Source organism: Panthera tigris, chromosome A3 (genome assembly GCF_018350195.1).
Source record: "Panthera tigris isolate Pti1 chromosome A3, P.tigris_Pti1_mat1.1, whole genome shotgun sequence".
Classification (NCBI taxonomy): domain Eukaryota; kingdom Metazoa; phylum Chordata; class Mammalia; order Carnivora; family Felidae; genus Panthera; species Panthera tigris.
Genome location: NC_056662.1, coordinates 66,851,051 through 66,878,916, shown reverse-complemented (window position 1 = coordinate 66,878,916; position 27,866 = coordinate 66,851,051). Strand labels below are relative to the sequence as shown.

Genomic DNA, 27,866 nt, shown 5'->3' with positions numbered 1-27,866 from the left:
TGCTCCTTTAGTTACAGGAAACTTCATAGAACAATGTTGCTGCAGGCAGTTCTCTAAGCCCAAAGGTTGCCCTCCCACCAGCCCCATAAATGATTGTTATTTATGAGCACTTCGTGACATAGATGTGTACAGCTATTTACCATTTCTGCTGGGAGGATGGATGTTCACATTCATATGAGACAAAAACAAATCAAGATTCAACTAGACGGGCTGCTGTGGGCTTGGGGATTAGAAGAGCAAAAATAAAAATAAAAAACAAACCCAGCAACATACTCTAGTAAATCACTTCTCCTTTCTGTCTTGTTCTTAAGAAAGAATTTAACAACCTCATCTGGGTTGCAGACATTTTTATGTACTTGCCACTGAGTTTTCAAAAGCATGAACAAAATGTTTGGCTGAACTAGCCTCTGGACTGAAAGCTCGATTGTAATCATGGCAGATCTTTTTGTCCAGGATTCAATATGGCAGTGTGCATATGTCACTTTGTCTGTCCAACAATGGCTCTTCTCTGTTTTCTTATCTTTTTGAACAACCTTTCAGAAAGCTTCAAAATTTTACCAGACCCTATAGGTTTCACTTCTAAGACCAAGTGAGATCATTTGAACATTAGGGGGATGAGAGAATACTTTTTTCCATTCTTATTCAAATTCTGACCTTCCAACAGCCTCCTGATCCTTCAACATCCCACCATTTTGTTCTTTCTGAACTTCAAGGAGTGGGTTGAGTTTAACCTTCCTCGTCTGTTGCTTGTCTTTCAGGCATGGTTCACTTGGGAAGAACCTAGAATCTTTCCAAAGCAGGCGTCACAGATATTGGTCCAGATGGTAATGTTGAGCACTTTGTTTTACCTATAAAGGAATTAACATTAATGAGTTCGTTCACAAACATTGTTTAATCCTCTCAATGTCCCCCATAAGTCTGGGTTTTAAGGAAGAAAAAACTGAGGGCAGAGATTAGGAACTTTGCCCTAAGAGACGCATCATGACAAATTGCTCTCTATTCCAGGCCTTCAACACAGCTCTCCTGTTCCAGGTAGCTAACTGGAGGTCTTTATTAAAATGCCTCCTAGGCCTGCTTTTAGCTTTTAATAAGAGTACCTTTGTGCAGTTTAGTAAACTTCCAGGGACTTTATTGGGGGAGCTCTCTTAATGAATCCCTTTGAAGTTGCCAACACTTTTGAGATATATTTGCAGTGATACCATGAGTTGCTTTTTAACCTGCTGAAACAAAGCACCCTATCTTTGATGTTGAGCTCTGAATCCTAACTTGCATTTCTACCTGGGGCAGTACATTTAGAGCAGTGAACTGCCGCTTGAAAAGAAGATTCACATGTGTGGTTTCCCCATCATCACTCTCTATTTAACTCACCGTGTGTGTGTGTGTGTGTGTCTGTGTGTGTGTGTGTGTGTGTAGCTGATGTTTGAAACCTCACTCCTGGACTTAAAGATATGCAGGAGGGAACCATCAGGCCTCTCTATCCGGAACCAAGTATGTAGAGACAAGATCACTCCACTTTATGTCAGCTGTGGCCCAGGCCTTGCCATTACTCCACTTACCCTCACGTTGGAGGTACTTAAACCAAACTATGAAGGGCTCAAAACATCAAATCAAGCCTTGCCTTAATTTACTCCATTAATTTGCCCATCTTCCACCTCCCCCATTGTCTCAGGCAGTCCTGTTGCTGCTCCAATGTGATCAAGGCTTGTCCTTTCCCTCTTCTTTCCAAGTTGAAATGTTGTCACTCCCTGACTCATTTCCATTGGTTCAAGATGTCTGTGCCTTCCATAGTGAGCTAGCCTGATAAGCCAACCCATGCAAATATACTAAAAGGCTTAGAATAGAACCTCCTTTCTCTTTCCAAATAAAGCATGCATAGTTCGTTCAAGACTAAAAATATCCAAAACTAAAAAGAAAATTATAAATATGTAAAATTTCCCCCACCTTGTTTTTCAACTAATTTATCCTGAACATCTTCCCACATCAATCAATTTTATGCAGCATCCTCTTTAACGTTTCAAAATCCAGTTATACTTCCTTGTCTTCCCACTAATGAGCATTTATTTTCTCTCCAGTTGTTCATCTGATGAACATCTTATATCTAAACTTGTACAAAGTATGATTTCTATATCACAAGGAATACAGCCTCATGAACAGAGAGGAGACCCCCTAGAAGGCCTGTTATGTGGCTTCATTTTCTGTTCATGCCTGAAGCCAAGCCTCCTTCTAACCGTATCTCAGCCTTTGGCTTGTAATTATCACTCTGAAACCTATAAATTGGGGACAGACTTCGGGAAAGGACTTGGGAACTGATAAACCTTGACATGTGTCTAAAAATTCACTTTAAAAAATGTTTATTTATTTATTTTGACAGAGAGGGAAGGAGAGAGAAACCACATGAGCGAATGTGAGTTGGGGGGTGGGTGGGCAGAGGGAGAGAGAGAATCCCAAGCAGGCTCCAGTCTCACAAACTACAAGATCATGACCTGAGCCAAAATCACGAGTCAAGTGCTTAACTGACTGACTCACCCAGGTGCCTCTACAAATTCACTTTTATTGTATATATCTCTATCAGTTTGGATAAAAACTGGTACGTTTAACCAAAATTTCCCCATAGAAAATTCATGAGAATTCTATCTGGACAATCAGAAAGGTGATTGGGTTTCTGCAGTAAATTTGGAGTTTGTGGGGCCAACAGCTGATCTGAGCCTTAGGTTGGCTGCTTTTTCTTCTTTTGCTTCTGTAAGCCCTTTTTTTCTGAGCTTCAGAAGGTCAAGAAAGGCAATAACTGTCCCTCTCTTCCAACAGTATATTGGAATATAGGCATGAGGAGGAGGAAGAGGATGATATTCACGGTAATGATAACACAACAGACTGCAGCGAAAGCCTTCATTCTACTGGCAAAATATTCTATTTCAGAAACAATACTGCAGATCAGAGGAGCAGAATAATAAGAACTTGAGTCTTCTCATCTCAGAGGAAACATGAGGGTTCAGTGCTCCCTTCATCCACCTGCAATGAGATCCAGCTGTGTATTGTCCTACTGTTCCTAGTTCCATGAAGGGCAGACCTTACAACTCTTTGACAATTAAAAAGCGGACACTTGGGGATTAAACTAGAATTGAAGCAAAGGTTCATAAATCTTATTTTAGCCGCAATAAGATTGAAGACTTTGCCTCCAAAATCCTGAGGATAAGGGGTTGATGCACCATCCATCACTTTGATGTGTTCAACATTCAGTTATAGAGAGAAGCTCAATTTTAATGGAATACCAGAAAAAGAGTCTAGTGGACAATCAGGTATTGATTTCAGATATCACAGAGAATGTGTATATTCTGTGTCAGAAAGATAGAGGATCTTTTCTTGTGACCAGAATTAGAGATTTTTTCCAGCAAAAGACACCTGAAGGGTGTCTGCATACTACACCGGAAACAGTTGGCAGGTTCACAGCGATTCCTACCTCATATACCTTCCATTTTGGACTGAAGTCCTCTGATAAACCTTTAGCTCTGCTTTAAAGTATGAGTTGCTGTTATTCAAAGTCCACTTTTGCCTAAATGAGACAAGGACATATTATATGAATGGGAGGCAGCCATAGATTTGAAGGGGATCATAACAGTTCCTGAGTTGTATGATTCAAGGGGTACCAGGAAGACTCCATGCTGTCTCTCACCACATGTGCCCACTGCATGCATTAAGAACTTTTTTCATTGAGTCATAAGGTCTTTCTGACTTTCAGAGTCCCTGGTTCTGATATAAATACCTCTGGAAAGGGTCACACGATCACCTAAAATTTAGAAGGGGTTTATTTTATTTTATTTTAATTAGTGTAATACTTTTTCTAATGAAATCTTATCTAGGACCCCAAAATATAAAAGGCAGAGTAACTCTTGCTGAAGCAGGTGGAGGGCTGGGGCTCACTTACTTGACTTCCTCTTTAATCAGAGAAAATCAGAAAAGCAGTAGTCAATTGTATATATATATATTTTTTTTTTTTTTCAGTCAAAAGGTCTCACATGTTTATTACTGAACCAACCTACAGGTGCAGAAGCATCATAACAGAGAAAAGTGAATTTCCTGATAAAACAGATCTACTGGTCAGGCAATAGGAAGGTGATGGAATAGAAACACATGACTTTCAGGCAGCATAAACATGTGCCATCTCATGTTCGATCCCATCTCATATACAGACCCAGCTTTGTTCTTCTCCAATGCCACCTCTTGGAGTTGTATCTGATTTTATTACCAGTTTTCATCTGAATCCACTGGGACGATTCTGCTTTTGTTTCTTTGCCGGGAATCACTTGATCCTGAAAGTCTTGTGAGAAGACATGGTGAGAAACAGTCAGCAGCACACACCACAATGGCGAAGAGGAAAGAGCATCAATTGTATATTTTTTAATGAAATTTGAATTAAACATTTGCAGGGCCCCTTAAGTAATCTTGAAGAACCTTAGAGTTCTTCAATATATATTTTGGGTCATTAAAAACTGGACAAAATAAGCATTATGAGCTTCTTAATGTGATGCATCAGGAAGCATATACTACCACCTATGAAGTATCTCCACCAAAAGGAAGGAAGAAAATAAGAAAGAAAGAAAGAAAGAAAGAAAGAAAGAAAGAAAGAAAGAAAGAAGGAAGGAATTTAAGCAAATCTTTAGTTCTAAAGTATCTGTTTACAGGAAATAAGAGAATAGAGAAACAAGTTAAATTACACCATGTGGAAACAGCCAAATACTGAATAAAGGAAATTCTGCAGGACAAATGAATTGGTTTGTTCAGCAAATGAAGAGTGTGAAAAGGGGGAGATGGGGGAGGGTAATTATTAGATTTTAAAAGACAATAATGCCAAAAAGACAACCCATTTTAAAAAGGGACAAAGGACTTGAATAAATATTTCTCCAAAAGAAGATGTGCAAATGGCCAAGATGTTCAATATCATTAGTCATTAGGGGAATGCAAATCAAAACCACCACAAGATACCACTTCACATCCACTGGGATGTCTATAATAAAAAATGTAGAGGGGCATCTGGGTGGCCCAGTCAGTTAAGCATCTGATTCTCCATTTTGACTCAGGTCATGATCTCAAGAGTTCATGAGATCAAGCCCTGCATTGGGTTCTACATGACAGTGTGGAGCCTGCTTGGGATTCTCTCTCTCCCTCTCTCTCTGCCTTAGTTGCATGTGCATGTGCTCTCTCTCTCTCTCAAAATAAATAAATAAACATTTTTAACTGAAAAAAATGTTAAAAATAATAAGTGCTGGCAAGATGTGGAAAAATTGGAACCCTTGTACATTGCTGGTAGGAATGTAAAATGGTGCAGCTCCTGTGGAAATCAGCTTGGCAGTTCCTTAAAAAGTTAAGCATAAATTTATCATATGACCCAGCAATTCCACTTCTGGGTATATACTCAGAAGAACTGAAAATTGGTACTCAGACAAATATATACACAACTATGGCCATAGTAGCACTATTCACAATGGCCAAAAACAGTCCAAATACCCATCAACAAATGAATGGATAAACAAATTGTGGTAAATACATACAATGGAATTATTTATTCCATAAAAAGGAATGAAGTACTGATACATGCTACAATGTGGATGGACCTTAAAAATATTATGGTATGGTCACATATTGTATGATTCCATTGTATGAAGTAACCAGAACAGGTAAGTCTCTATAGACAGGATACAGATTGATGGTTGCCAGGTGCTGGTGGAAGGCAGGAAAAGAGAGCTACTGCCTAATGGGGCTCTTTCAGAGTGGGTTTCCTTTCAGAGTGATGAAAATGTTTTGAAACTAGACAGAGGAGGTGGCTGCACAACACTATGACTGCACTAAATGGCACTAAGTTGTTCTCTTTAAAATAATTAATTTTGTGCTATGTCAATTTTACATCAACAAGGATAGATAGATGATAGATAGAGATTTTTTTTTAAAGAACAGAAATATACCAACCAAATCAAACATGTAGTCCTTGTTTTGATTCTGAGTCAATCAAAGCAATCATAGAAATATATTTTGGGGGGCACCTGGGTGGCTCAGTCAGTTAAGCTGCCAACTCTTGATTTCGGCTCAGGTCATGATCTCATGGTTTGTGAGATCGAGCCCCATGTCAAGCTCTGCCCTGAGCGTGGAGCCTGCTTGGGATTCTCTTGCGCTCTCTCTCTCTCTCTCTCTCTGTCCCTCCTCCGCTCTCTCTCTCTTTCTCAAGTAAATAAACTTTATATAAAGTATATATATATATATATATATATATATATATGGAGTTGGGGAAACTTGAACATGAATTAAATGACAGATGATATTAAGGGATTATTGGTAATTTTTTGTAAACTAATGCCATAGTGATTGTGTTTGTAAAAATTCATTCCTCAGAGATTCATTCTAAAGTATTTGTGAATGAAATAATATATCTGGGATGTGCTTTAAAATACTCCAAAAAAAAAAAAAAAAACAACAACCAAAAACGTTGAGAGGGAGAATAGCTGAAATAAGATTAGTAAAATTTTGATAATTGTTAAGGCTAAGTAATGGAGGCATGGGCATTATTGCTACTTTTGTGTATATTTGAAATTATCCAAAATGAAACACTATTCGATTTGGTTAAGAAACCATAGATTTATTTAATGCCATTTATGGCCCTTCAAGATGGACATGGGATAGGTGCCTGAGAGGTTTTTAGCAAATGTGAGAAGAGAGGGAGATAGGGAGATGGAGAAGAGGAATACTAGAAGAGAACACCAAACGAGCCTAAAACCATATGCTCCATAACTTCACAGGGGGCAGGTCCCTCAGAAGGAGAGAGAAAACTGTGCTTCCTCAGCTATAAACATGGGGTGGGGACCCTCAGGTATCCCTCCCAGGGCAGGGGAAAGTGCATCTTCATGCCCATTATCAGTGGCCGAACATTTACTGGGCACCAACCATGCATAAAATATTGTGGTTATTAGCAGCTCCAAGTTAAATCACAGCCTCAAACTATGCCCTGATAATAGTGATTGTATCTAAGTAGCCCTTACACAACTAGGGGACCATTTCTTCCTGGAGATGGAAGGAACCTGAGAAATCACAGATCGCTCTTGATTTTGTGAAGTCACAATGGACCTTTGCAGTGTAGACTGCCCTGATCAGGAGCCCTGGGTTCTAGTCCTAGCTCTACCAATTACTAGTTGTGTGCACCTGACTCTAAGCATATAAGTCTCTAGTTGCTGACTCTGAGCACCTCATTTATGGAATGAGAGTTTGGATGATTTCTCTTGTTCAGTCTATCTCTACAAAGCATTCACTTCATTCATGCATTCATTTACTATATGAACATTTATTCTTTGAATAACCTTAGTACATCTACAGCTAGCAAAGAACTCTGCATCTCTGTTAAACACAAAATATCTAGAAAGTTTTCCTAAGCAGACCTCTCTAATTGCCTCTTGATTTCAAGGGTTGAGAGTTACTCAGTGTTTCTCTTTTGAATGGAAAATGTGCAAGAAATATATTTCTGTATCCCTGGTCATAGGTGCCTTATAGGTGGGGCCCTAATATTGAAGGAAAGCAGCTTTATTTTTGCAATTAATAAAGGGTAAGGAGTTCTTCCTGAATTTCCTTTCCTTTTATTAAAAAAAATCCTAAAATTTTGCCATCCATAGGAGACCTCTTCTAACAGGTTTCTGTATGCCTTTTCGGGTATCATTTGTAATGGTTATACAGTATGCCTTTATATGAATGCATTATAATTTACTTAAATATTCTCTACTTAGGTAGCTTCCTACCATAAAAATTCTGGGGGAAAGCATCCTTATATACACATCTTTATTTAATTGTTCAAGAAAATCCTAGAAGTGGAACTTCTGGGTCTAAAGGAATGGACATTTAAAGTTTTCATAAAGCTGCTTAAGTGCCCTCCCAAAAGACTAGCAACTGACACTCCTTTAGCACTATATGAAAATGCCTGTGTCACTACATCCGTCCCAACGTCCCAATGTGAGCGTTAGCATTCATTTCAGTCTTTGCTGATCAATCCTTCTTGACATTTCACAGGGTCTCTTATAATGCTACGTTTGCATTTCCATACCCTGAGAGGTGCTAGAACACCATTGTGAGTTTATCCAGAGGTAGTTGCTTCCTTCCTCCATTTCTGAAGGAACAGGATCTGTCACAAATCACCTGAACCTCCTAGCTCTCAGAGCAACAGTCTGCAGGCTGCACCAGCTTCTCCCTTTCTTTGTCCTACTGCTGTGGTAAACCAGCATACCACTTTGGTGCCAGGCTCCCATCTTCAGGAGGTTCTCATTCAAATTAAAATCACAGGCAGCTAAAAGTTAATTCATCACCGCTCCTGTTTTAGCTGTATAAAATAAAGCTTTCCTGCACCCCAGTTCTGCAATTAACACTTCATTTGGGGGGTATAAAGTGAGCTTTGCTAAGCAGCCATGAGTGATAGAGGAGATTCTGTTTTATTTGGATTTCTTTCAATTATGATTTCCTGCTAGCTGCCTCACTTACAAACACAGAGGAAACACCACACCATAGATACCTTCCTTTTTCTTTCTTAAAAGATTCATTTTGGGGCACCTGGGTGGCTCAGTTGGTTGAGCATCTGACTTCGGCTCAGGTCATGATCTCGCGGTCTGTGGGCTCAAGCCCCGCATCAGGATCTGTGCTGATGGCTCAGAGCTGGAGCTTGCTTCGGATTCTGTGTCTCCCTCTCTCTCTGCCCCTCCCCCACTCATGCTCGCTCTCTCTCTCTCTCTCTCTCTCTCTGTCAAAAATAAATAAACATTAAAAAAAAGAATTAAAAAAAAAGATTCATTTTAATAGGTGTTGGCAAGGACCTATCAGATTGCTAGAGGTTTTTTTTCCCAGCAAATTAAATACCTGATTTATTCTCCTGGCCAATTTTCCCTCCCTACCAGCCCCAACCCCCATGACAAAACAGTCATGAGGTTATGAAAACATATGGAGAGAGGTTATGAGAACCAGTAAGGCTCAGAGCATGCTGTCTGCCAGCCTAAGCTGCCTCCGTGATTGTGTGCAAAGAACACAATTTGCAGAGAACAGGCTGTTACATATTGCTCTCTGTTGCATCGTGAGATCAGCTCTCCATCTATGGGGCCTCTCCCCCTGAATGCAAGTCTCTCTCAAATAAACCACTTGTCCAGGTAGTGCTTCTAGCCAATGCACTGATAGAAGAAATGAGGATGCTTTATTCCCTCTAAAGAGGACACAGTGTCAAAGGCAGACTTTTTAGAAGGGTCACGGAGGGCTATAGATTTTTGCAGGTCATGAATCAAGCTGTTGATAAAAAGCGATGTGCTTTCCGGGAAGGTGTGATTTGATGTAGACTTGACCCAGGACATGGTGAATATACAGCACATTAAATAAGCAGCAATGGTTACCTGGGTTATAGCGAGGTGGCTCCAGTAATGTTTAAAAGTTGTACATTGAAGACTCTAGAAAATACTTTAAAACTGTATATAATCTTTTGGAAGAATTTCATTTGCTAGGCACAAGGGGCAGCTGTTGGAGTATGTGGCCATCAGAGGGCTCCCCTCTTGCTTTGCTTTGAATTCACACCTTCTCATGCCCAAAAAGGAACAACAAGTTGATTTTTGAATACATACCTTATTTAGATAAATGTAAAAATCTCCTACACATACTCTGCAGGGATCCTGACAGTCTCTACACATACTCAACCTAGAAATCATTACTTTCTGCATACCCCCACTAGCCTGGGAAATTTTACTAGCTTTACTGATAGTCGTTTTCAGTATGAAAATAATAACAGATTGTTTTTATTTGCCTTCAGATGTTAAAAATGTCTTCCAGGGGCACCTGAGTGGCACAGTTGGTTGAGCGTTTCACTTCAGCTCAGGTCATGATCTCGAGGTTCATGGGTTTGAGCTCTGTGTTGGGCTCTGTGCTGACAGCTCGGAACCTGGAGCCTGCTTTGGATTTTGTGTTTCCCTCTCTCTCTCTGGCCCTCCCCACCCCTCTCAAAAATAAATAAACATTAAAAAAATTTTTTAATGTCTTACAATATTGAAAATGACTTTTCGAACTATACAGCTCTCCCAAGGATGGACAAGCATTATCATAGAGAATCAGGAAAGTCCATATTCCTAACTAGTCTAGACTCCTGTCCTGCCCTCCTCTGAGCACCATTCCTGGGATTAAAATTGTAGGCAAAAACTCTACCGGTTATTTACACTTTTGTAAGAGTCTATGTCATTCTGTTGCTTCTTTAGCGTTATGTGCAGATTATGCCTTATCTCTGATCAGAAATGAAAGACTTCTGATTGGGGGGCATATGTTCAAAGTTGTATTATCAAAAGTCCCAAACCTGGCAGAATCCAGACCCACATGAACTTACTAAACCAGCTTCTCCAGTGGTATGGCAAAGTTACCTCATGTGGCTCTGACATATGTCCACATTTGTAAACAACCAATTGGCCCTACAGTGGAAATTTACCTTTCTTGGCTGCTCCAATTTCCTTTAACACTGTTACCACGTTTTAACAGTTCTCCACATTGTGACTCCCACCTTCCCATTAAAAAATCCAAATAAGTGGTTTTCTTTTGCTGCCAGGTGTAAACACATGACAGGTTCTACCATTCAGAGGCATCTAGGTAAGATTTGGGTTCAGAAAGAGCTACCCAAGGAAATAGCCTAGGCGCTGGGTCCATTTTTTCTAGCACAAGGGACCACAAAGGCAGATTGTCATTGGTACAGCAGCTAGCAGATTATGGCAGAGGCTGTATTGTTCTGAAGTATGTGATGGCAATGGCTCCCTCACCAGGCAGATTCAGCAGTGCGGTCCTAGATGTTATTCCTAGGAGATCAGTCTAGAGTACTGATTTCAATTTGGCTGTATAGTGGAATCACCTAAGGAAATATTAAAAAAAAAAAACAAAAAACAAACGTACGGCCCACTAATCTTTGACAAAGCAGGAAAGAATATCCAATGGAATAAAGACAGTCTCTTCAGCACGTGGTGCTGGGAAAACTGGACAGCGACATGCAGAAGAATGAACCTGGACCACTTTCTTATACCATAAACAAAAATAAACTCAAAATGGATGAAAGACCTCAATGTAAGACAGGAAACCATCAAAATCCTCGAGGAGAAAGCAGGCAACCTCTTTGAGCTTGGCTGCAGCAACTTCTTACTCAACATGTCTCCACAGGCAAGGGAAACAAAAGCAAAAATGAACTACTGGGACCTCATCAAAATAAAAAGCTTCTGCACAGAGAAGGAAACAATCAGCAAAACTAAAGGCAACCAACAGAATGGGAGAAGATATTTGCAAACGTCATATCAGATAAAGGGTTAGTACCCAAAATCGATAAAGAACTTCTCAAACTCAACACCCAAAAAACAAATAGTCCAGTGAAGAAACAGGCAAAAGACATGAATAGACACTTCTCCAAAGAAGACATCCAGATGGCCAACCGACACATGAAAAAATGCTCCACATCACTCATCATCAGGGAAATACAGATCAAAACCACAATGAGATACCACCTCATACCTGTCAGAATGGCTAACATTAACAACTCAGGCAACAACAGATATTGGCAATGATGTGGAGAAAGAGGATCTCTTTTGCATTGCTGGTTGGAATGCAAGCTGGTGCTGCCACTCTGGAAAACACTATGGAGGTTCCTCAACATATTAAAAATAGAACTACCCTACAACCCAGCAATTGCACTACTAGGTATTTATCCAAGGGATACAGGTGTGCTGTTTTGAAGGGACATATGCACCCCAATGTTTACAGCTGCACTATCGACAATAGCCAAAGTATGGAAGGAGCCCAAATGTCCATCGATGGATGAATGGATAAAGAAGATGTGGTATATATATACAATGGAGTATTACTCAGCAATCAAAAAGAATGAAATCTTGCCATTTGCAACTACGTGGATGGAACTAGAGGGTATTATGCTAAGCAAAATTAGTCAGACAGAGAAAGACAAATATCATATGACTTCACTCATGTGAGGACTTTAAGAGACAAAACAGATGAATGTAAGGGAAGGGAAGCAAATATAATATAAAAGCAGAGAGGGGGACAAAACATAACAGACTCTTAAATATGGAGAACAAACAGAGAGTTACTGGAGAGGTTGTGGGAGGGGGGATAGGCTAAATGGGTAAGGGGCATTAAGGAATCTACTCCTGAAATCATTGTTGCACTATATGCTAACTAATTTGGATGTAAATCTAAAAAAATAAAATTAAAAAAATTTTTTAAAAATACTGATGACTGGGGGTGCCTGGGTGGCTCAGTCGGCTAAGCGTCTGACATCGGCTCAGGTCATGATCTCGCGGTCTGTGAGTTCGAGCCCCGCATCGGGCTCTGTGCTGACAGCTCAGAGCCTGGGGCCTGTTTCGGATTCTGTGTCTCCCTCTCTCTCTGACCCTCCCCCGTTCATGCTCTGTCTCTCTCTGTCTCATAAGTAAATAAACGTTAAAATAATAATAATAATAAAAAAATACTGATGCCTGGATTCTACCCCCAGACAGCCTGATTTATGGAATGGGGTATAATACGACCATTAACTCCCAGATGATTCCAATGTGTAGCCAAGTTTGAGAACCTCTGATCTAGAGCCTCTGCTTCTTTTCCTTCCAATAATGATTTAATAAATGTCTTCCCAACTAAGATAGTTAAAATGCATTTTCCTGTCTGCAACTTAAAAACCTGACCAGTGCACATTTATAAGGTGGCTTCCAACTCTGAAAACAGAATTTTAAGGGTACCTGGGTGGTTCAGTCAGTTAAGCATCCAACTCTTGATCTTAGCTTAGGTAATGATCTTATAGTTAGTTGGATCGAGCCCTGTGATGGGCTCTGCACTGACCGTGTGGATCCTGTTTGGGATTCTCTCTCTCCCTCTCTCTCTGCCCCTCCCCATCTTTTGCACTCACACTCTCTCTCTCTTTCTCTCTTCTCAAAAAAAAAAAAACAAATAAACAAACAAAAAACAGAACTTTATTGTATTCTGTCTTTTTAAATCGGTAGAGGGGTACCAAGACAATTCAATGGGGGAAAAAAGTATCTTCAACAAATGGTACTGAGACAGCTGGATTGACACATGCAAAGGAATGATGCTGGACCCTTATCTCATCCCATATACAAAAATTAATCCCAAATGAATCAAAGACCTAAATGTAAGAGCTAAATCATACAACTCTTAGAAGAATAGGTGTAAATCTTCTTAACCTTGGATTTGTCAATGGTTTCTTGATTATGACACCAAAAGCATAAGGAACAAGAGGAAAAAATAGATAAATTGGATATCAAAACTGAAAAATTGTGCACCTCAGAGGTCACCCTTGAGGAAGTAAAAAGACAACTGACAGAATGGAAGAAAATTTTACAAATCATATACTGATAAATGACTTGAATCTAGAATATATAAAGAACTTCTATAACTCGATAATAAAAGACAAGTAACCCTGGGGGCCTGGTCACGCAGTCAGTTAAGTGTCCAACTCTTGGTTCTGGCTCAGGTCCTGATCTCACGGTTTATGGTATCAGGTTCTATGTCAGGCTCCATACTGACAGCACAGAGCCTGCTTGGGATTCTCTCACTGCCCCTCCCCACCCCTCTCTTTCAAAATAAACAAATAAACTTAAAAAAAAAAACTATTAAAATGGGCAAGGAATATGAATAGACATTTCTCTGAGAAATATATTAAAGTGGCCAATAAGCATATGAAGAGATGCTCAGCATCCTTAGTCATTAGGGAAATGCAAATCAGAACCACAATGAGATATTACTCCACACCCACTGGGATGGCTATTAAAAAAAATGGAAGATAACAAGTATTGGTAAAGATGTGGAGAATCTGAACCCTCATACACTGTACACCAGTGGGACTGTGAAATGGGGTAACCATGTTAGAAAACAGTTTGGCAGTTCCTCAAGATGTTAAGCATAGAATTTATCATATGACCCAGCAATCCCATTCCTTGGCATGTATACCAAAAGAAATGAAAACATGTCCATGTAAAAACTTGTGCGTGAGTATTCACAGCAGCATTATTCATAATAGGTGAAAAGTGGACAAAACCCATCAGCTGATGAATGGATAAACAAAATGTGATCTAGCTATACAATGGAATATCATCCAGCAATAAAAGAGAATGAAATACTAATATATGTACATGCTACAATATGAATGAAACTTGAAAACATTGCTAACTGAAAGAAGCCGGTAACAAAAACCCCCACACATACTGTATGATTTCACATTTATATGAAATATCCAGAATAGGCAAATCCATAAAGAGAGATAGTTAGTCAGTGGTTACCTAGGACTGGGAGGGTAGGGGGGAATATGGAGTGGCTTCTAATGGGTGTGGGTTTCTTTTTGGGGTGATGAAAGTGTTCTAAAATTTATTATAGTCATGGTTGCACGAGTTTGTAAATATACTAAAAACCATCAAACTGCACACTTTAAATACATGGCGTATAAATTATATCTCAATAAAAGCTGCTACTAAAAAAATTGGAGGGATTCCAAACTTCATCTTGTAGTGGAAGATATATTTAGGAGGAAGAGTGATGGGAAATCCTTCTAGGACTTGGAAAATCATCTCATGTAGTCAGTCACCTCTCCCAGTTGGTAAAATGCACTGCAGAAAGGCACGGTCCTACACACAACAGGAGGCCCCAAAATAGGTGATAGTAGAAAGAAGAGTTTTTGAGAAGAAACTTTTCGAGAGGAAGTCAGGAAAACAATAGTGCATTATAGTCAGACTCTTTCTTGCAGTCAGAAAGAAGGTAGTGGGAAGCGAGCAATTGTCTTCGGTGTCCTCAGGTGGCTTGCAAGACGTGGATGGGTGCTGAAGTCAGGGAGAAAACCTTATCTGAGCCAATACAGAGACAGAGCTGTTTGGGAGTGTAAAAATACAGACAGCGGGTGCAAAATCCCTATGGAAAGTGGGAATATGAGAAAAGTTGGAGAGCTTTGTACCACCAAACTGTTAATAGAGGTGACCTCTCAAGAGTGGGCTTAGAGTGGAAGGGAGAGGGCACTTTTACTTTTTATTGTATTTTTCCTCCATGTAATTAAAATGTTTTACAACAAACATGTATTACTCTATGATTAACAATGTAAGAATGAACTAGTTTGCTTTAGCAAGTGTATGAATATTTAAATGAGAAAAAAATCAGGAAGAGAACCACGAAGCAGAATGGAATGGAAATAGGAGAGGAAAAGAGCAGAGAATGGGGATGAAACTCATCACCACAATGGTATTTGGCAAAGAACATAAATACAGTATTACTTCAAATTTTTTACAAAACTAGTTGCCGAAGAGTTTACGTAGCATGGACAACTAATAAAGACTGTGTCCTTTGATTTTGTACCTTCCAATTTAAGTGATTTTCTCAAGGTTATATAGTTAAAGGTGAACTAGAATTTTAACAAGAGAAAGTTGGAATAGACAGGCTGGAATACTACATGCCAAGCTAATATGTTAGTTTATTCTGTAGACAAAGAAAACTTCTTCAAGAATTTGGAGCAAGTGGAATTGCATTTGGTAGTGATATGAAGCAGTGGTTCCCAAACCGAGGTGTGCATCAGAATCCTAGAGTTAGCTTTAAAAATGATATAGATTTGGGGCGCCTGGGTGGCTCAGTCAGTTAAGCGTCAGACTTCGGCTCAGGTCACGATCTCATGGTTTGTGAGTTCGAGCCCCACGTCAGGATCTGTGCTGATAGCTCAGAGCCTAGAGCCTGCTTCAGATTCTGTGTCTCCCTCTCTCTCTGCCTCTCCCCTGCTCACTCTCTGTCTATCTCTGTCTCTCAAAAATAAGTAAAAATGTTCAAAAATTAAAAAATAAATAAAAATGATATAGATTATTGGGAGCTTACCACCCTTCTTATTCTGTAGGTCTGGGCTGTGATCCACGAGTTTATATTTATAAATCTCATGTGTTACAGATGCTCTATCACCTTTAGGAATGGGTAGAGAATAAATAGATCAGAGTTCAGGAAATAATGCAAATAAAGAGACAGGAGGCTACTGGAAAAGTTCAGGGTGTTGGAATACTGAACTGGAATGGTGGTAGAGGAAAAGAATTAATATGACCCCATCATTACAAAGACAGATTCAATGCAGTTTGTTGAGTGCTTGACTCTATGTCCCATGCGGCAAATATCAGTTTGTTTTGTTGACTATTGGATATCCCAGAACCTCACACAGTGTACATGATGTAGTAAGCACTCAATAATATTTGTTGAATGAATGGATGGGAGAAAGTCAAGGCTGACTCGAAGGGTTTGAGTAGAGTGACTTTAACACTGGTGGTACAGACACTTCGGGAATCTGTTTTCAGGAAAAATAATTATAGATTTTCCATGGTTGAGTCAGAAAGTATGGTGAGATGTACAAGCCCTTAGAGAATATGGGAGAACTTGTGCCTACACCTCTCTAGGGCAATGTGGCTGGGACAGTATGGGAAGAAGAAGTCTGGAGAATTTTTTCACGGACTATAAAGTCTTTAAATAGCTGTCTGCAAAGTTGGACTCTGTGAGACATTCAGTTTGGTTGTCAGGTCTTACTGTGTTCTCTGACTGCAGATGGAAGGTTCTTAACTAGGTAGTTTTCCACATCTCCCCCTTTGTAACTTTTAATTAAGTTAACTTACCCCACACCTTCATTCAGCATCCATGAAGGAGTTTGTCCTCTGGCTTCATTCACCCTTTCACCAATGACACCTTAATTCCTCTCAATTCCCCTTTTACATCTTTCAAATCCCTCCTCTACACACCCCCAGCCTCCAAATCCCAAGACTGTTTCTGTATTTACTTTGCCCTTGACTCTTGTGTTCTGCCTCCCCTTCACAAAGAGATGCGGGTTCTGCTGGCCAGACCCCGAGCATTCTTTCAGGAATGTTTCGGTTCTTTCATTCTGCCTCTGTCTGCTCCTGCCCACCCTGGGCATCAAGTACCAGGCTGGGACCCCACCAGGCCTGCTTCATTCTTCCTAGAAGGAGGGTCAAACAATCATGTAGCACAGAACTGTAAAAAAGATATGGCACATTTCCCTCCTCCTTATAGGAGGATCAAAGACATGGACAAGACCTGGGGTCTATTTCCATTTAGGCTGAATCACACATAGGTGCACTTAGAGATCTTAGGAATCTTAGGAACAGGGAAAAAAATAAAACAAAAAATTGTGTGGGTTTTTTTGTTTTCTGGGTTTTTTTTAAATGTTTATTTTTTGAGAGAGAGAGCGGGGGAGGGGCAGAGAGAAAGGGAGGCAGAGAATCCAAAGCAGGCTGCAGACTCCAGGCTCCAAGCTGTCAGTGCAGAACCCAATGCAGGGCTCGAACCCACGAACTGTGAGATCATGACCTGAGCCAAAGTCAGTCACTTAACTGACTGATCCACCCAGGTGCCCCAATAAAATTTTGTTTTAAATAAAATAAAGCAAAAAGACCCAACTTGGTAGGTAGGTGTCATGTTACATTGGAATTAACTGTGTGACCATGAGCAAGTCATTTTGCCTTAAATGAGGTCAGTTTAGCTAAGACAAAAATCGTTCCTTCTAACTTTTAACACTCTTTGATCTAATAAATATATCCCTTTGTTTCTGATCCCTCTTCCCTGAGGTGGAGGAGAGATTGGTGTGGGGTGTATGGGCCCACCAAGATTGGGGAGCAGCATGGAGGTGGCATATTCTAGTTTCCCTGGTTAACGATGGGGAGAGAATGCCAGGAGACCAAGTAGTCCAGCCAGGCTGGAGTGACTTTCCTAGAAAGGGTCTCCATAGACAGGGCACCTATTTTGAGACCAGGAGCCTAGGTCTGGAGCCAAAGGAATGTGGGAGGATTTGAGAATGTAGCAGAATTGGTACAAAATGGAAGTTATATGGGAAAACTCCAGGCCCTGCATTTGTAGGTAGTTCATTTCACTCAATGGGGAACAGTATGGACTGGGCATGCTGACATCGTATCCTGGCTGCCTTGGCTGCATCCAAGGACATATTGAGTATCTACCATATTCTGATTTCCCTTCCACACCTCCTGGCCCAGAGAAGTAACACTGTGCAGTTGCCAATTTTCGCAATATAAGACTGATAAATCTGGAGACACTCTCCTACTGTCTCAACGGGATAGTTTTGAATGAAGGAGCTACATCTCCAGCCTTCGAAGGGAATAATGGGGTGATATGTGTTTGTGGAGCCAAGGAGGTAAGCTCCATCTTGTCAGGGGATGCAAACTTCTTGGTCTTCAGAGACGAGAGGGTGTCATACGTATAGGATGTCACATTGCATTCTGCTCTTTCCATTCTCTATGAAGGATTGCCACTTAGGAAGGCAAGTCCTTATGATGATAAGGACCTGTTTGCCTATTTCAAACTGTTGTTTTTTTTCTCCCTTATCTCTTATCTCTCTTCTCTCATTTTTTATTTTTTAAAATCAACTTAAAAAAACAAACCCTTTTTGGATATTAAAGGTGTTGCCAATTCTTCACTATTATAAGCACTACCATAATAAACAACTCTATACATACATCTTTGTCTATTTGTCCAATTAGTTCCTCACAATAGATTCCTAGAAGTGAAATTGCTGAATCAAAAGAAGTGGATGTTTTGAATGAATTTTCTAAATTTTGCCAAATTGCCTTCCAGAATTGGAACCATATACATACCATCAGCTGATTATGATAGTGTGCTTTCTCATATGCAGCAAACATTTTCAAATCTTTGTTAATCTGAGAGGTTAAAAAATATATCTCCTGGGTGCCTGGGTGGTTCAGTCAGTTAAGCGTCCAACTAGAGATCTCAGCTCAGGTCATGATCTCACAGTTTGTAAGTTCGAGCCCCACTGCAGGCTCTGCACAGATGGCATGGAGCATGCTTTGAATTCTCTCTCCTTCTCTCTCTGTCGCTACCCCACTCGTGTGCTCTCTCTCTCTCAAAATAAATAAACTGAAATATATATATGTATATGTATATATACATATACATATATATGTACATATATATATACATATACGTATATGTATATGTATATATATATGTACATATATATTTCTCCTTCTTAAATTAATTTCATTTGCAGGTACCAAAGATTTTTTTTGTTATATATGTTTATTGTCCATTTTATTTTCTTCTTTTGTGGGTTTCCTTTTCATGTTCTTTGCCTAGTTTTCTTTCATAACATTAAGCTTTATCTTGTAAGTAAGCTTTTCATTTATTAAGACTATTAACCTTTTTTTCCACCATTCCAAGTGTTTTTTTAGTTTGCCCTTTAACTTTATCATTGTTTGTGGCATTCATTTTGCTTTGTCTTTCTTGATCATATAACATTTATTATTTTTGTTTAGAAAGATCTGATATTTGCCTTTAGAAGAGAAGAATCCTGAAGAAAGCCAAAGTGGGGGAGGGGGGAACACCTTAATTACAGAGGAAACAAAGATAAGAATCACATCAGACTTCTCCTTAGAAACCATGTAAACAAGAAGAGAATGGAATGAAATAATTAATGTGTTGAAATGTAAGAACCACCAAATTGTATTCTGTAACAATTGTCTTCAAAAATGAAGGAGAAATAAATCCTTTTTCAGACAAAAAGAAGTGAGGGAATTTGTCACCAGTGGATGGGCCCTTGAAAAAAATGTTAGAAGTTCTCCACAGAAAAGGAAAACTATAGAGGCCAGAAATTCGAATCTACATTAAGAAAAGAGAGAGACAGAGAAGGATGTTAGGCAAGAAACTAACAAAGGTAAAATGAAAGCTTATATTTTTGTTATTCTTAATCTGACAGCTGTTTGCTTAAAAAAATAACAATTGCAATAATGTATTGGGTGACTATAGCTTATGAATGAGCGAAATGAATGACAGCAAACTGTGAGACAGGAAGGCAGAACTGAGAATACCCTGTGATAAGGCACCCATCCTGCCAGTTGAGCAATACAATGTTATTTTCAAATAAGACTTAGGGGTGCCTGAGTGGCTCAGTCAGTTAAGCATCCGACTTTGGCTCAGGTCATGATCTCCCAGTTCATGGGTTCGAGCCCCGCATTGGGCTCTGTGCTGACAGCTCAGAGCCTGGAGCCTGCTTCGGATTCTGTGCCTTCCTCTCTTCTCTTCCTTCCCCTTCCCCACTCACACTCTGTTTCTCTCTCTCCTTCAAAAATAAATAAACATTAAAAAAATTTTAAATAATAAATAAAATAGACTTGGATTATTTGTAAATGTTTATTGAAAACTTCAGGGGAAACTTTTTTTTTATTATTTTAAAATGGTATAGTTAATGTGCCAAGAGAAAATGGGACAGTATAAAATGCCCAGTTAAAAATAGAAAGGGCAGAAAAAGAGGGGAACACAAGAAACAAAGAACAATTGCAATGAATAGAAAACAATTACAACTATGGTAGCTGTTAATCCAATTATATAAATAATCATTTCAAATGTGAATGAAAATATACCAGTTGAAAGATGGAGACTGAGAGGTACCTGGGTGGCTCAGGCTCAGTCAGTTAAGCGCCTGACTCTTGATTTCAGCTCTGATCATGATCTCATGATTCAATTCATAAGATAGAGCCCCTTGTCGGGCTCTATGCTGACAGCCCAGAGCATGCTTGGGATTCTCTCTCTCACTCTCTCTTTGCCCCTCTCTCTGTGTGTGCATGTACACACACACTCTCTCTCAAAATAAATGCATAAACTTTAAAAAATAAAATAAAAAAAGACAGAAACTGAAAAGGTGGACAAAAACCATATGTTGTCCATAGGAAGCCCACTTTATTTTTTTAAAAACTTTTTTTTTACATTTATTTATTTTTGAGAAACAGAGTGAGACAAAGCGTGAGCGGGGGAGGGGCAGAGAGAGAAGGAGACACAGAATCTGAAGCAGGCTCCAGGCTCTGAGCTGTAAGCACAGAGCCTGATGCGGGGCTCAAACCCACAAACTGTGAGATCATGACCTGAGCCGAAGTCAGACGCTCAACCAACTGAGCCACCCAGGTGCCCCCATAGGAAGCCCACTTTATGTGTAAAGACACATACAGATTAAAAGTAGAGAGATGGAGAAAGATATACTATAGGAACACTAATCAGAAGAAAGCTGGAGTAGCTGTATTAATTTCAAATAAAGCTGACTTCAGAACATGGAAAATTATCATGGCAATATCAATATGAAGGAAAATTATTCATAATAAAGGCGTCGATTCTCCAAGAAAGCATACTAATCCTGAATGTGTATGTGCCTAACAACACTGATAGAACTGGAAGGAGAAATAGATGAATCCACTATTATAGTTGGAGATTTGAACACCCCTCCATGAGTAAGTGGCATGTCCAATAGGCAGAAAATCAGGAAGGATATAGTTGAACTGAGCAGCACCATTAATCAACTGGAGCTAATTGACATTTATAGAATACTTCATCCTACAACAGAATACACAGTCTCCTCAAGCCTACATGGACGTTCACCAAGATAGACTACATTCTAGACCATAAAACGCACATCAGGGGTGAGTGCCTGGGTGGCAGTTAAGCGCCTGACTCTTGATTTTGGCTCAGATCATGATGTCACAGTCGTGATATCTGCACTGGGCCTGGAACCTGCTTAAGATTTTCTCCCTTGTCCCCACCCCTCCCCCACTTCTGGCTTGTGCTCTCAAAAAAAAAAAAAAAAAGCACATCAACAAATTTAGAGGCATAAGAATCATACAAAGTATGCTCTCAAACCACAGTGGAATTAAACTAGAAAATCAATAACAGAAAGATAGGTGGAAATCCTAAAACATTTGTCTGTTTAACAACGCATTTCTATATAACACATTGATCAACGAATAAATCTCAAAAAATGTTTTAACTATTTTGAACTAAATGAAAATTCAACTTAACAAAATTTGTGGGATGCAGTGAAAGCAATGCTAAGAGGGAAATTTATAGCATTGAATTCATGTATTAAAAAAGGAGAAAGGGCTAGATTAATAATTTAAGCCTCTTAGGACACTAGAGATTCAGGAAGATAATTATGCTACTACTAAAAAAAACTAAGCAGGAATGAGTTCCAAACCACCTAATTCTTATGTTTGCTCATGCCACTATTTTCTCTGGGTCCAGAATTAGCTGTTTCATCTGGTTATTGATCCATGTTATATAAGGCTAGTGCTAATACAAACAGTTCTTCAATCTCTGCTGTCACCAAGGGGAGCTGCTGCACAGATAATTCAAATTATCAGACAAATTTGTACCTGATATGCATATTTTTTTAGGTTCAGGAATTTCTGGCCTTAAGGTTAATTTTAACCAGTAGGACTTGATTTTGCAGATTACACATTTTCATTAATACTGGAGCTGCCTAGAGAAAACTTTCTCTCTATAGAGTTGCTATGAGTATTTCAGAATTTTCTGATTCTGAAAGTAACATGAACTTATTGAACTTTGGCAAGAAGTTTTGTTTGTTTTTGCTGAGTGGGTGATGGCTGTATGCATATGTGGGAAAGTGAATTCTTCTGCATAAGAAAGGGAGAGAGATCTGGAAGCCTGGGCATATCACGCTCTAGAATTGAGGAAGCCAGAAACCAGCCTGTCTTGGTCCTACCCAGGGAAAGACAACAAAAAGAAAATCTGGTTCGGTTTATAGCTGGCAAGAATTGAGGGATGAAGCATGTATTAGTCAGGGTTACCCAGAAAATCAGAATCAACAGGATATATAAAGAAATATATAACCAATAGGATATATACAAAGTGATTTATATGTCATCCAATAGGGTATATATAAAGAAACTTACTATAAGGATTTGACTCACATGGTTATAGAGACTGAGAAGCAAGCGGGAAACTCAGGAAAGCTGGTGTTGTAATTCCAGTCCAAGTCAAAGGTCTGAGAACCAAAAGAACTGATGGTATAAGTTCTAGTCCAGGTTTGAAGGACTGAGAACCAGAGAGCCAATGGAGTAAGCTCCAGAGGACAGGGGAATACCAATGTCCAGGTCAAGTAGTCAGGCAGACAAAAGAAATTCTCCCTTCCTCCACCTTTTGCTGTATTCAGACCTTCAATGAATGATATAAAGCCTACCCACATTGGGACAGCAATCTGTCTTACTCAACATCTGCAAATTCAGATGCTAATCTCTTCTGGAAACATCCTCACAGACACACCTAGAAATAACATTATCTGGGTATCCTGTGGCCCAGTCAAGTTGATACAAAAAATTAACCATCAGAAGACACACCTGAAAGAAATATTTGAATTGCTGTGAACTGTACAGTGTAAAACTCTCATCTGTCTTTCCTACAAAATCTTCAGTAAAAATCAACATTTGGTCCTATTATAGTCCTCCTGGGGAACAAAGAGGTATTGAGTTATGTTTTGTGATAGGTTCAAGGACATGACAGAATGTTGGAGTTTAGCCCTAGGGACAAATAGGGAAAATTTTTTAAAGAATTAAATGTAAATGCTCTTCATAGAAATGACCATTATTGACCTTATGGTATTTTTCCTTCCTCCTTTTATGTATGTATATATATGTATATATACATATATACACACATATATATATGTACATGAGGGTATATATATTATAAAATTGGGACTGCATTATATAAATAGATTTCTATTCTACATTTTTACTGAACATTAAACCATGACTATTGGATAATAGTAAATATTCTTCAAAAACCTGATATTTAGTGGTTGCATAATACTTCATCAATGTCAATATACCAAAGTTAATTAATTACCTCTCTTTTATAGATATTTATCAGTTTTCAACTTTTTATTATTATAAGAACTCTATCATGGATATCTCTTAATGTAAATCTACATGGGCATCTACAATTCTTTCCTTAGGATGGAGTTTAGGAAGTCAACAGGCATGAAGCTTTTTAAAACTTTTGATCCGTTCTGTTATTTTACCAAAACACTGTTCAGAATGGGTTATTTCCACTCTCACTAGCACAACAAAAAGATTATTTTACCTGTGTTTGTACTGTATATTAATGGAATTACAAGGTACGTACCATTTTGTGTCTGGCTCCTTTCCCAAAATATATGTTTGCGAAATTCATTCACATTGTTGCATACGGTTGTAGACTGTTTTTTCTTATTAACTGATGGCATTTGTTGTGGGAGTATACAACAATTTATTTATCCGTTGGTGAGCATATTATGAATAGTGCTGCCGTGACATGTCTTTTGAAGAATATATGTCCACATTTCTGTTAGATAGTTACATAGGAGTGGAATTGCTGTGTGTATATATATACTTAGCTTTAAGAGATATTGTCAAATATTTTTCCAAAGTGGACATACTAATTTACATCCCATTAGTAATGTGTGAGAGTCATAGTTGCTTCGTATCCTTGCCAGCATTTACTATCATCAGTCTTATTTTTTTTAACTTTTTTAAGCTTTATTGATTTTTGAGAGAGAGAGAGACAGAGTGTGAGTGGGGGAGAAACAGAGAGAAAGAGAGAGACACAGAATCCAAAGCAGGTCCCAAGCTCTGAGCTGTCAGCACAGAGCCCGACGCGGGGCTCAAGCCCACGAACTGTGAGATCATGACCTGAGCCGAAGTCGGACACTTAACCGACTGAGCCACCCAGTCTTATCATCAGTCTTATTAATTTTAGCCATTCTGGTGGGTGTGTAACAGTATCTCATCGGGTAATTTTCCTGATGAATGATATTGAGGTCCTTTTCATATGTTTATTGGCCATTTAGATACATTCTTTTGTGAAGTACCTGTTCAAATCTTTGTGGTTTTTTTTCTGTCAGTAAGTTGAATATATGTATGCACGTATCTTTTCTCAGTCAGTGTATTCCCTTTTTGCTCCATCAGTAGTATCTTTGGATGAACAGAAGTTTTTCATTTTAAAATGGTCAATTTATCATATTCTTCTTTAATGTTTACTGCTTTTTGTGGTCGCTTAAATAACTTTTGCCATTCCAAGAACATGAAGGTATTCTTCTGTGTTTTCCTCCGAGAGTTTTATTTTTTTCTCTTTCATGTTTAGCTCTGTAATCCATTTAGAGTTGATTTTTGTGTGTAGTATGAGGTATGGGTCCGGATACATTTTATTCCATAAAGCACCATTAAAGAACGTCTGTCTTACAATATTTAGCCACAAATATTTTTTGTGACTTTGCCACAAATCGGGTGACCATATATATGCAGTTCTGTTTCTCCATTCTGTTCCATTGGTTGACTGGTTTTATATTATTGATCCAATATCACAATTGTTAGTCAAATAATATCTAATAGTGTAAGTTCTTCAGCTTGTTTTTCAAGATTGCTTTATTGCCCACTTTGACAACAGGATATTAGGGATTTTTTTTCTTATTGCTCTGTAAGAATCCTCTACCAGTAAAGCAGATTAATCCTTGCCTGTTATATGCGTTATAAATATCTTCCCATTTGTCATTTGACTTTTGATTTTATTTATAGTTTCTCTTGTCATAGAGAAGTATTAAATTCTTACAAAGTGAAGTCTATTGACATGTTGTGATTTTTTTCCTCCAGTATGTTTATGAAAGTTTTTCTCTGATCCCGATGAAGTTTAAATGTAATGTTTATATTCACAATATGGAGTGTATGTGACTACATGAAAATAAACATCTTTTTTTATAAAATAATCAATAATCTTCCTTTCTTTCTAGAGTAGGAAGTTGAGGTTCAGGGAGGGTGGGGGCGGGGTTCACTCCTGCTCAACATTAGGAAATTGAGAATTCTAAGAAAGCTTTTGCTTACTTACTAAATCCCAACCTCATGGGCCAGTTACCTCTAATAGAGAAAAACGTCCTCCTGATTTCATCTGATTGCAATTGGCCCAATCAACAGAGTGGATTGCTGTGTTAGTGTTAGAAGGAATTACTGGGCCTGTTAGGGGGTTTTGTTTGTTTGTTTGTTTTTAACATTTATTTAGTTTTGAGGGGGGAGGGAAGAGGGGAGGTGAAGAGAGAGAGGAGAGGAGAGGGAGACACAGAATGCAAAGCAGGCTCCAGGCTCTGAGCTGTCAGCACAGAACCCTACATGGGGCAAGCGGTGAGATCATGACCTGAGCCAAAGTCAGACGCTTAACCAACGGAGCCACCCAGGTGCCCCCTGGGCCTGTTAGTTTTAAAGACTGGAGCTGAGGCTGACAACGAGCCAGGATCTCCCTGCTCCTGGAGAGATCAGGTAACGAACAGCCTGCTAAGACAGGACAATATCCTTGTCTTCAGAAGGACTGTCCTGTGGCTCATAGGAGGCTGCCTGGGAGGTACTGGCCAAATCAGAAAAGTTTTTAAATATGAGCAACAGCTCAGCTCACAGAAGTCCCCGTGTTTATGTCTCTTCTGGAAGCCCGGAGAAAAAGAAGGTAATATGGTTATTTGACTTCTTTTTGACAAAACCAAATCCTTGTAGTGATTATTAAGAGGCAGAATAGAAGTCCAAATGATGAGACTGAAATATGGTTTAAGTCCTAACTTATTTTGATCCTGTGCTCATTTTTTTCTTTGCAAGGGAAAAAAAGGAAGCCATAAAAACCCTCCCGGCACTACGTGTGTGTGCTTACTTAGTCCATGGCCTAAGGGAGTTTTATGGGAAAGTTTGCTGTGTGCCAGTGAAGCATTTTATTTTTTGTCATTTTAAAAACAAAAACAAAAACATTAACTAAAATGAAACCTTTCATCTCCTCCCACAAAAATAAAGAAGAAAAACCCACGGAGCCATAGAGCTCCTCCCCTGAATATGAAAGTTTTCATAATTTCGTCCCTCCCAAAAATTAATGCATAGGACTGATTGCAGTTACAAAACACTGAAAGCTTTGGCTTTTCAGCCACGTAGTGTCCTGTTCAGATATCCCTGGAGGAGAGCCAAAAGGGATTGAAATCTTCTGAAAGACTAAGAGATGATTATCTCCTTTGGCTCTAGTGTTTGACTCTAAATCTTTAGCTTTCAGAAAAGCTAGAATAAACCAGTTTAGATGGCGACGGCTTTTTTCTTTCTTAAAATTATTTTAAATTATGTTCATATATTCACATACGATCTCATATTTGAGATTAGCTGCAATAAGCAGCAGCCTTTGTAGCCTGTCATTTTCATGGTGAAGAAAAATCTCCACCGCCCTTAGATGTGAATGAGGTTTTCCTAGGATAAAATGCAAATACCCTTCAAAGTTAATACTGATCATTGCTACCTCAGCATGAATGACCTTACTGGGCCTTTTCTCGAGGGCTAGTTTTGACAGGAAAGAAGTACAAGCTCTGCTGGGAGCCAGTCTAAACTGAGGGGGCTGAGCAGGGAGGCAGAAGGAGCAGGGAGAAGGCACAGAACCTGTGACACAGCCAGCAAGGCGTGCAGACTACGTGCAGGGCTACGGTACGCCCCTTCAAGCATACATCTTTGTTCTATGCCTCCTTTCTCCTTCCAACCAGATAGCTGAATTTTTGTCAGTTAGGATAAAGTTGGGGTAAGGATTGAAAACCCTATTTTGGGAAGGGAAAGACTATGGAAGTGGGAGACAAGGAGGCCTACTCCTGGCAGGGGACACACTCAGGGTCCTTCAAGACTGAGGAGTCATCTTGCACTACCTCAGCAGAGAAAGCCAAAAGTCCCCAAAGTCTGTGTCAAGACCTTCCCCTGGCCCAGCTGCTCAGCTGTTCAGCAATTCCTGGGCCTCAGGTGGCAGGTCAGATGTTTGGACCTAGTTTGTGTTCTGGTCCAGGCAAAGGCACAGCCCATTCACTTCCACCACTGCAAGAGGAGTCTTCATAAACCTCTGTCTCTCACCTTTTCTGGTTGATCTTCTATGAACAATTGATTGGAAGTCAGATCTTTCCTGGAAACAGATTGATTGAGTTACTGATTGATCTTCTATGAACAATTGATTAGAAATGA

At 39.3% G+C, this 27,866-nt stretch overlaps 1 long non-coding RNA gene across 1 annotated transcript; it reads right to left on the bottom strand.

The window, feature by feature from the left end:
• Positions 1–575: 575 nt before the first annotated feature.
• Positions 576–27,866, bottom strand: LOC122237311. Its single transcript, XR_006215706.1, has 4 exons — positions 27,759–27,866; positions 4,244–4,315; positions 3,458–3,550; positions 576–848 (listed from the first exon to the last, which is right to left on the bottom strand). It is a non-coding gene; the product is annotated as an uncharacterized LOC122237311 (long non-coding RNA).